Raw genomic sequence first — 9,303 nt, 5'->3', positions numbered from 1 at the left:
ATACATTTATTGAAAATATTAAAGGGTAGAAAAATGTGGCAGAAAAAATTATCTAAAAATTAGAAATAAGGCAGAATGATAGTGATAATGATTTTTAACATTATGCTAGAGGACTTTCTAATAATCCCATCATATTAATTCTTTTTTACTCTCATGTGTAACTTTACATGACATAGTTTCCATAAGTGATTCAGTCCTAAGCATATCATAACTCTGTAAAGAAAGAGGATAGTTTATAGAAAACTGATAAGCGGTGATTTTTTCCCCTTGCCTGTTAGAAAACTCTTATGGCAGCATTGTCCTATAGGACACAAACCTTATTTCATCATTCCCTTCCTCATTGAATACATGAATCCCAATTTCTCATATACTCTTTAAATCAATTTCTTGTCATTCTGCTTATTACCTCATTAACAAATTAAATAAAACTTCTAACACATTCTAGTTATCTATTTGTTTTAAACAGTATAAAAACTGAGGGTATGTTTTAAACAGTTTAAAAATTGAGCTTTGATAAATGGGATACTCTTTTTCTTGAGGTAGCACTAGCTAAGCCTTCTCTATAGACAAGTTCTCTACATTTCCAAAGCTCCACCTTGTTAAAACAAGTTCCTTAAACAGCATGGATCACATTTCCATGAAATCCATAACTAAGGAGTTTGGTTCTTTGCTGCATTTACTTCTTTAGCAGAGAGCCTATCTCTATAAAAAAGTCTTTTAATTTCTGTCAGAATTTGTTGTTCTTTCTCCCCTTAGCTTAAACTGAAACAAAGAGCAAATGTTAACAATTCACCCATATTAATAGTATCTCTTTTTATTTTTTATTTAACAGAAAACAGCCTTTCTTCCTAACAGTAAAGAATAAAGTGACAGAAAATAAATGAGTTTCTAAATTTAAAACAGGCATTTTATTGCTAAAGCTACCAGAATCTACAATTACATAAAGCAGATAATCTTCTATCACAAGAACACAACCAAATATATGCTGGAAATGAACTGATCTTGGAATTTATGATTATTGAAAAAATAAAGAAATGACATTGTACAATTCATTGAGGAGTTCAATACCATCTTCAATAGGTTATATTGTTATTTTTATCTTCATGAAACTGAAAACAATTTTTTTTTTTTCAAAAAATGCCTTTAGACATAGAGGAGATGAATATAAAAACTTAGAGGAGCCCAGAAGGAGATCACAAATACTTTTTTAAGAGCAGCCACATTTATCATACAATAAAAGCTGCTATACTTACTCCTGGATTATTGCAATAGTTGACCCTAGTCTTCATTTTATTTATTTTATTTTTTATGTTTTTTATATCAGCATATTACGGGGGTACAAATGTTCAGGTTACGTATATTGCCTTTGCTCCACCTGAGTCAGAGCTTCAAGCATGTCCATCCCCCAGATGGTGCACATTGCACCCATTAGGTGTGTATATACCCATACTTTCCTTCCCCCTCCCATCTGTCCGACACCCAGTGAATGTTATTACTATGTGCACTTAAATGTTGATCAGCTAATACCAATTTGATGGTAAGTACATGTGGTGCTTATTTTTCCATTCTTGTGACACTTCACTTAGTAGAATGGGCTCCAGCTCTATCCAGGATAATACAAGAGGTGCTAGATCACCATTGTTTTTTGTGGCTGAGTAGAACTCCATGGTATACATATACCACATTTAATTAATCCACTCATGTATTGTTGGGCACATGGGTTGTTTCCACATCTTTGCAATTGTGAATTGTGCTGCTATAAACATTCTAGTGCAGATGTCTTTTTTATAGAATGTCTCTTTTTCCTTTGGGTAGATGCCCAGTAATGGGATTGCTGGATCAAATGGTATTTCTACTTGTAGCTCTTTGAGGTATCTCCATATTGCTTTCCACAGAGGTTGTACTAGTTTGCAGTCCCACTAGCAGTGTATGAGTGTTCCTATCTCTCCGCATCCACGTCAACATTTATTGTTTGGGGACTTTTTGATAAAGGCCATTCTCACTGGAGATAGATGGAATTGGAGGCCATTATGTTAAGTGAAACAGCTTAGACACAGAAAGATGAATACCACATGTTCTCACTTACCAGTGGGAGCTGAGCAGAATAATGTGTACACATGGAAGCAGAGTGTGGAATGATGGACAATAATGGTAGGGGAGTTGTAGGAGGTGGATGTTGGGTGATTGCTTGGTGGGTACAGTGAGTATTTCTCCAGTGATGGATGCACTAAAGGTCCTGACTTCACTACAATGCAATATATCAACACGGTAAAATTCCACTTGTACCTCATGAATATATACAAATAAAAAATAAATGAAAAAAAATTAACTAGATTATAAAAAATTAAAAATAATCGTAATGAAAGTAAATTTCTCACTGTTGGAAAAGACAGTTACAAACACAGAAAGGGAGGAATCCAGAATAAACCCTGTGGTGTTGAATTACATTGGGTATATTGATAGGAACCCATGGCTTTGGTATGTAGTAATAATTTAAATATAGATTAAAATGTGTGTATATATTATAGAAGAAAAGAAATATCTTTCTTTCCCATAACTAGGTTCATGGCTGAAGTCCCTATAACAAAAGACAGATTAATAAGAGAAAAGCATATACATGTATTTAATATAAATTTTATGTGACATGGAAGCCTTCAGAAATTAAGAACCCCCAGAACAGGAAAATCTGTTTGTTTCCTCCTTAGATTTGGTGAAGAGTAGACAGTCACAAAGTAATAGGATTGGAAGAAAAAAGAGTATGGTCTAACGGTAATAAATGGGGAAATTTAACAAGGTCTTATTGTTCATATTTCTTTTGTGTCTCTGTATCTTCAGAGATAAAGATGTCCCTTTTCTCTGGGTATAGAGGGTGCCTTTATCTGAGGGTACCTCTCAAATGAGGGTCTTACTATGATCTGTTTCAAGAGAGAAGGGTAAGAGAAACATGAGAGTCACCTTCCTGCTCCTGCTGTTTTCTCAAATGCTAAGATGCCATATTTTGGGGTAGTGTGCCCTGAACCCCATCTATACATATGAGGGTGCATGCACATACAATATATATGTATATGTAGGAGACCAGAATATATGATGCCAAAATATGCCTATTTGCCATAAGGATTATTGGGCTGATTATTCTGAGAAACTGCAGACAAAGGAGCAGCTCTGAAAATAGAGAAGTTACCCTTCTACAAGAGAAATTTAGATCTACAAAGGAAATCTCCACTTTTAAGTGTGCCTGTCTCTCTGTGTTAGGAAAAGAAGGATGATTCTAAATCACTAGGGACTCATCAATAAAGATAGCATTTACTTAAAGCTGCATAATAAACCTTTACTTGTTTACTGCACTTGTCCTGGTTATCTCTCCATTACTTTACTAGGTTTTCCCTCAGTCTTCTTTCTTTGTTTCAGTGGACAGTGGTATTTAAGCCTGAATTCAATGCCACTTCCTGGAAATTCACTCATTTCTCTGGGTGTCTTCCACGCATACATGAGGTATACATGTTATTAAACTTCTATTCGCTTTTCTCCTCTTAATCTGTCTTTTTTAATAAAGGTCTGTCCCAACTAAGAACCAACTAGGGTAGAGAGAAATTTGTTTCTCCCCTACATATAAATGTATGTGTGTGTGTTTATTTTTCCCCATCTAGCTCTGTGATAGTGACACCCAAAAGCAATAAATATATTGGTACTTAAATACCATATTTCTCTAAAAGAAATAAGGGATCCTCAGAACAAAGTCTGATTCCCAGGACTGGAGTATAGGAAGTACAAAAGTACAAACGGCCTATTGTGTTGTGCCAGAAAGTAGAAACGTGCTCCAAGAAGAGGATAATGCCAATAGGACAAAAACAAACAAACAAACAAAACAAAATAAAAAAAAAAACCTTGAAGGAGGTCCCACTAACCAAATTGTATCAATATGAGCTTCAAAGTAAATAATGCTTATAATAGATTATAAATCATTGGATAAAATAAGGAAATTAGCCACCCATACTGCAACAAATAAATAAGTAAATTGAGAGCTTGATGAAAAATAGGATATTTATATAGTTTTAAAGTGCCTCACCATATTAGGTAGATAGTAAGGGATCTCTAGCTCTCCTAGGGACAAAAGCAGGTGCCCCACCTTGATGCTACCTTGAGCAATTGCCACACCTGGGGAAGAACGACAAGGATGGGTGCCCCACCTTGGTGCTATCCCATCTTGATTCTGCCCTGAGAAATTGCCACACCTGGGAGAAGGAGGAATGCATTGCCAATCTGCAAAAAAATGCAGGAAATTACCCAACCCACACACCAGACAGCCCAGGCACATAAGGGTCTGGAAAATAACCTAGAGTAACCTAAGGCTAATTATCATGTCACTAACTGTCCGTTAAAGTGGTTCAATGGTGACATTTGGACGATGAGGAGGGCCCAATACAGACAATATAAAATGGAACTCCAGACCATAACCAGGACCTCTTGTTATGACAGGGGGTCTGTTCATCATCTGTGGTGAGGTACCTTGCTCTTGTTCTATAAACCTATCTTGCTCTTTCTCAATAAACTTTGTTTTGTACTTATCTTGCTTTTGGTATGTCTGGTCATTCTTCAGCCAAGAGCACACCAAGAACCAAGAACAGACTGCCAACCTGACATCTTGGTGCCATGACTCAGATTGGATCACTCTACTAGGTAAGCCAGCTCGCCTTTTTTCATGCAAATGTTTTTGTTTTGGATCTTCCTGCCTTGCAACCGGTGCTTCAGGGGTCACTGGTATTTGTGTTTGCTTTTCCACCCTTGCCATTTTTCAGACTACGTGGTTGGTTGAGTTCTTGGCTAAACCAGGGTGTGTGATAAGGAGTTTGGGTGAGTCCTCATGGTAGGGAAGAAGTCTTTCATTTTGTTTCACTTTAGAGAAGAGGGCTCTGTGCTGTAACTTGTGATTTTGGGCTTCATGCTGGTTTGACAATGTACTTTCCTATTCAATTTGCTAGCGTGCTTACAGCCCCTTCCCTGGTTAAGGCTAAACAATGTTTCCTCCTCCTGGTTTTGTCAGCACTAAGCCATCTAGTGCCTGGCTCATTCACTCAGAGTGAACTTGTATGCCTGGTAATAAGGAAAGTGGGACTTAGTGCCTAATTTGTAGGGTCCTTTTAGGACTCAAGGGTTTATACAGCCTGTGGACACACCTGTACATGAACAGATCTGGATTACATTAAGGCATCATTTCTGTGTCTATCCCTGCCATGTCTCTCCTATGCAGAGCACAGTTAAATACTTATACCTCTGGTCTTATTGGACCTTTCTCCTTCACCTTCAAGCTGCTTCTCTTTCTCTGTCCCAGCCTTCCTTATCATGGCTGGCCACTCAATCTGATGCTAGTACTTTTACAAATGACCAGGTAGTTATAGCAACAGATATCATTATCCTGGTGCTTAAAAAATGAGAGGCTCTTAGGTTTAAGGAGTCATACACAGCCTCTCTTCCTCTGAATGTGAAAGGAGATGTCCAGAATGATTCCTCAGCCAAAAGGCCTGGATCATTACCCAAGGACACCCAGCTCTAGCAGACCCCAGCTGGCAAAGTCTCTCCCTTTCTCCCTTTTTTATTTCCCTCCTTACTTTCTAGATGGGCGCACAGGGATAAAAAATCCCTCCTAGCAACCTTTTGGGGTGCATTCTCTCTAACTGGGACGTTTGATCCAGACATTCTGAAGAAGAAATGTTTAATCTTCTTCTGCATAACTGCCTGGCCACAATACAAACTGGACAGTGGAGAATAATGGCCACCACATGGGACTCTAAATCACTCAACCATCTTATAATCGGATCTCTTGCAAAAGGGAAGAAAAATGGGCTGATGCCACATGTACAGGCTTTCTTTTATCTACAGGAAAATCCTTGGTGCAAGAGGTGTTTGGAGCCCTGTAAGACTAGGTGATAAGAGATCCTCCTCAGGTTGAAACCTATTCCAAGCTGCCGCCATACCCAGGGAAGCCTAAAGGGGGCCCCACAAAGGGGGAAGTGATGCTGTCTCTACCTCCACCAGGGGGAAAGGCAGCTCAGCTCCTGCCCTTGGTGGAAGCAGTGAGGGAGTTTGGACCAAACCTGGTCCATAAGCTCTTTAGTTTAATAGAGTTAAAACAAATAAAACAGGATCTGGGGAACTACACTAATCACCCTGATAAGTATGTAGAGACATTCCATCATTTGTGTCTAGCCTATGACTTGACTTGGAAAGATACACATATTATTCTAAGACAGACTAAAATTTTAAATTTTAATTTTAAATTTTTAAGATTTTGAGAAATCCAGAGTGTTAATGGAGACACTAAAATTTGCTATTGGATTGTACTTTTCAAATCCTAAATATCCAGTGGGTGAAACAGTGGTGCCCATGACTGACCCAAGGTGGGATAATAATTCCTCAGAAGAGAAGTGGGAGAGAGAACACATTCTAGTATGTGTCCAGGTTGGCTTCAAGGCCACCAGGCAAAAGGAAGTCAACTATTCCAAGGTCTCTGCCATAACCCAGGAGCCTGAGAAAAACCCCATAGCCTTCCTAGATTGCCCCAGGCGGCATTAGAGAGACACACCACTCTCAATCTTAACTCCTATGAGGGAAAAGTAATATTAAAAGACAAATTCTTGACCCAACCAGCACCAGATATTAGGAAAAAGTTCCTGAAGCTTTTCCAGGACACTACCACATCCCTGGATGACGTAGTGGCTGCCACTAATTCTGTTTTCTATAATAGAGTTTCTGAGCTTGAGTCTCAGTCTCAGGAGAAGGAGAGGAGAAAGGAGGAAAGCAGATAGGCATGTTCAGATAATGGCAGCATTGGCACCTACATTTGGACCAACAGCCAAAGTTCCCACCAAAGGAAGGGATCGCCAGTGCTGCATCTGCTGACAGAAAGGGCATTGAGCCAAAGACTGCCCCAACAAGGACAGGCTTCCCAAAGCCCTTTGTCATTGGTACCATCAAACAGGTCACTGAACTGCACTCTATCCCATGGAATCATTCCAGGAGGGGAGTCAGTCCCCCAACCGGATCATAGTACAACAATGAAGGAGCCCATTCTCATCAGCCCCTGGCAGATAATGATCACTGGAATGGAGCCAAGGGTAACTCTCCTAGTGGCAGGTAGGCCAGTAAATTTTCTTTTTGATACTGGGGCTGCCTATTCTATCGTTCTCACCTAGTCTGGAAAACTGGGCACTGAATCCTGTATGGTCACTGGAGTCTCCAGGGTCCCTGTCGAACAATTCTTTACTCTTCTTTTGCTTGTTTGTGGGAGGATGTGATCGTTGAATATTCATTTCTGGTAAACCCTACTTGTCCTGTCAATGCTCTAGGATGGGACTTGCTTTCTAAACTGTGAGCATGGGTTTCTTTCTGCCCTGAGGAAGAACCCAGTCTCATAGCCATCTTAAGGGATTTAAAGGTCTCAGGCCAAGATCAACAGGACTGGGAGGCAAATATCCATGTGGTAGTTTGGGACTTTGGTTCCCCAGGTTGTGCCATAATGGCCCAGTTGGTTATGGTCCATCTCAGACTGCAGCAGGAATATCCCCGTGTTAAAAAATATTCCTTGCAGCCCAAGGCCCAGGCAGGTCTTGAGCCCTTATAAGAAAATTCCTAGTTACGGTTCTACTTATTCCAACTTGCTTTCCTTGTAACACCCCTATTTTGCCTATCCAGAAAAAAGATGGTACTTACTGATTGGTGCAAGGCTGAGGGGCAGTCAATGAGGCGTTGGTGCCTTTGCACTCTGTGGTACCCAATCCTTATATGTTACTGGGCAACATAACCCCAGAAACCACTTATTATAGTGTACTAGACTTAAAGGATGCTATCTTTTGCATCCCTCTCCACCCTGACTGCCAAAATGTATTTGATTTTGAATGGACATTCCAACGTGGAACAATCCACCAATTAATCTGGACAGTGTTGCCACAAGGGTTCCAGGACATCCCTCATCTTTTTGGCCATGCCTTGGGGAAAGATCTAGATGGCTTTCAACTCTACCGGGGTGTGGTGCTTCAGTATGTTGATGACCTACTGATCTGCTCCTGGAGCTTAGAGGAGGCACAGGAACACGCTGTTTGAGTCCTGTGATTCCTGGCTGACAGAGTTACAGGGTATCCCATCCCAAAGCCCAACTAGGGTTCAACCTAAGGTGACCTATCTGGTGCTTGTTGTCACCCCAGGAGAATGAGAGCTGTCTCTGGAGTGTGTCTGGGCCATAGTTCACTTACCTGAACTCATCACTCAGCCCCTTCTGTGCTCTTTTCTTGGGCTTATGGGTTTTGCCGAATTTGAATACCTAATGATGGGCTTCTGGCTAAGCCCCTTTATAAAAGCCTAAAAAGAAACACCAATAAGTAACCTCTAATATTGGGGCCTGAACAAAAACAGCCTGTTCAGGCATTGAAAAAGGCTTTACTTCAAGCCCCGGCCCTGGACCTACCACATTTTCAGAGAGCCTTCTTTTTGTATGTCTGTGAAAGACAGGGTATAGCTCTGGGGATGTTAATACAGCTTTGGGGGGCCACAGTTACAACCGGTGGCCTATTTGTCAAAGAAATTGGACCTCACTGCTACAGGATGGCCTGCATGTTTGAAGGTGATAGCAGCCATATCTTACTCTTACCAGAGGGCACTAAATTCACTATGGAAGCTTCTCTTACTCTTAGAACCTCCTACTGGGCCTCCAAGCTCCTCTAGGGAGAGGTGACAAAATGTATCTCAGAAAGCCACCTATTAAAATTCCAGGCTATGATTATAGAAAATCTTGACTTTAATATTGAAACCTGCCCATGTTTTAACTCCACCACTCTTCTTCTAGAAGAGATATTAGGGGAACCAAGCAGCCAGTGAATAATTGTGAAGAAGCTATGCTCCGTCCCGACGTTGCCCAGGAAGATCTATCCTCAGTCCCCATCTCTCAAGCCCACCAGTGGTTTACCAGTTGCAGCAATTTTTTTAAGGATGAGGAACAACAAGCAAACTATGCAATAGTGACCCAGAGTCTAGAAGTGGTGGAGGCCCAGGCTTTGCTAGCAAATACATCTGTCCAATTAGCCGAACGCATATCCCTAACCCAAGCTCTCCAGTTAGCCAAAGACAAGAGAGTGACCATCTATAACACATTCTAAATATGCTTAATTAGTGTTACATGCCCATGCATCTATTTGGAGAGAGCAAGGATTCCTTCCCACTCAAGGAATGCCAATTAAGTATGGGCAACAGATTCATGCACTTTTAGAGGCCATTCAGGAACCAGCTGAAGTGGTGATAGTCCATTGTAAGGAA

Source organism: Propithecus coquereli, unplaced genomic scaffold, assembly GCF_000956105.1.
Source record: "Propithecus coquereli isolate 6110/MARCELLA unplaced genomic scaffold, Pcoq_1.0 Scaffold325, whole genome shotgun sequence".
NCBI classification, from domain to species: Eukaryota; Metazoa; Chordata; class Mammalia; order Primates; family Indriidae; genus Propithecus; species Propithecus coquereli.
This window is presented reverse-complemented; position numbering follows the sequence as displayed.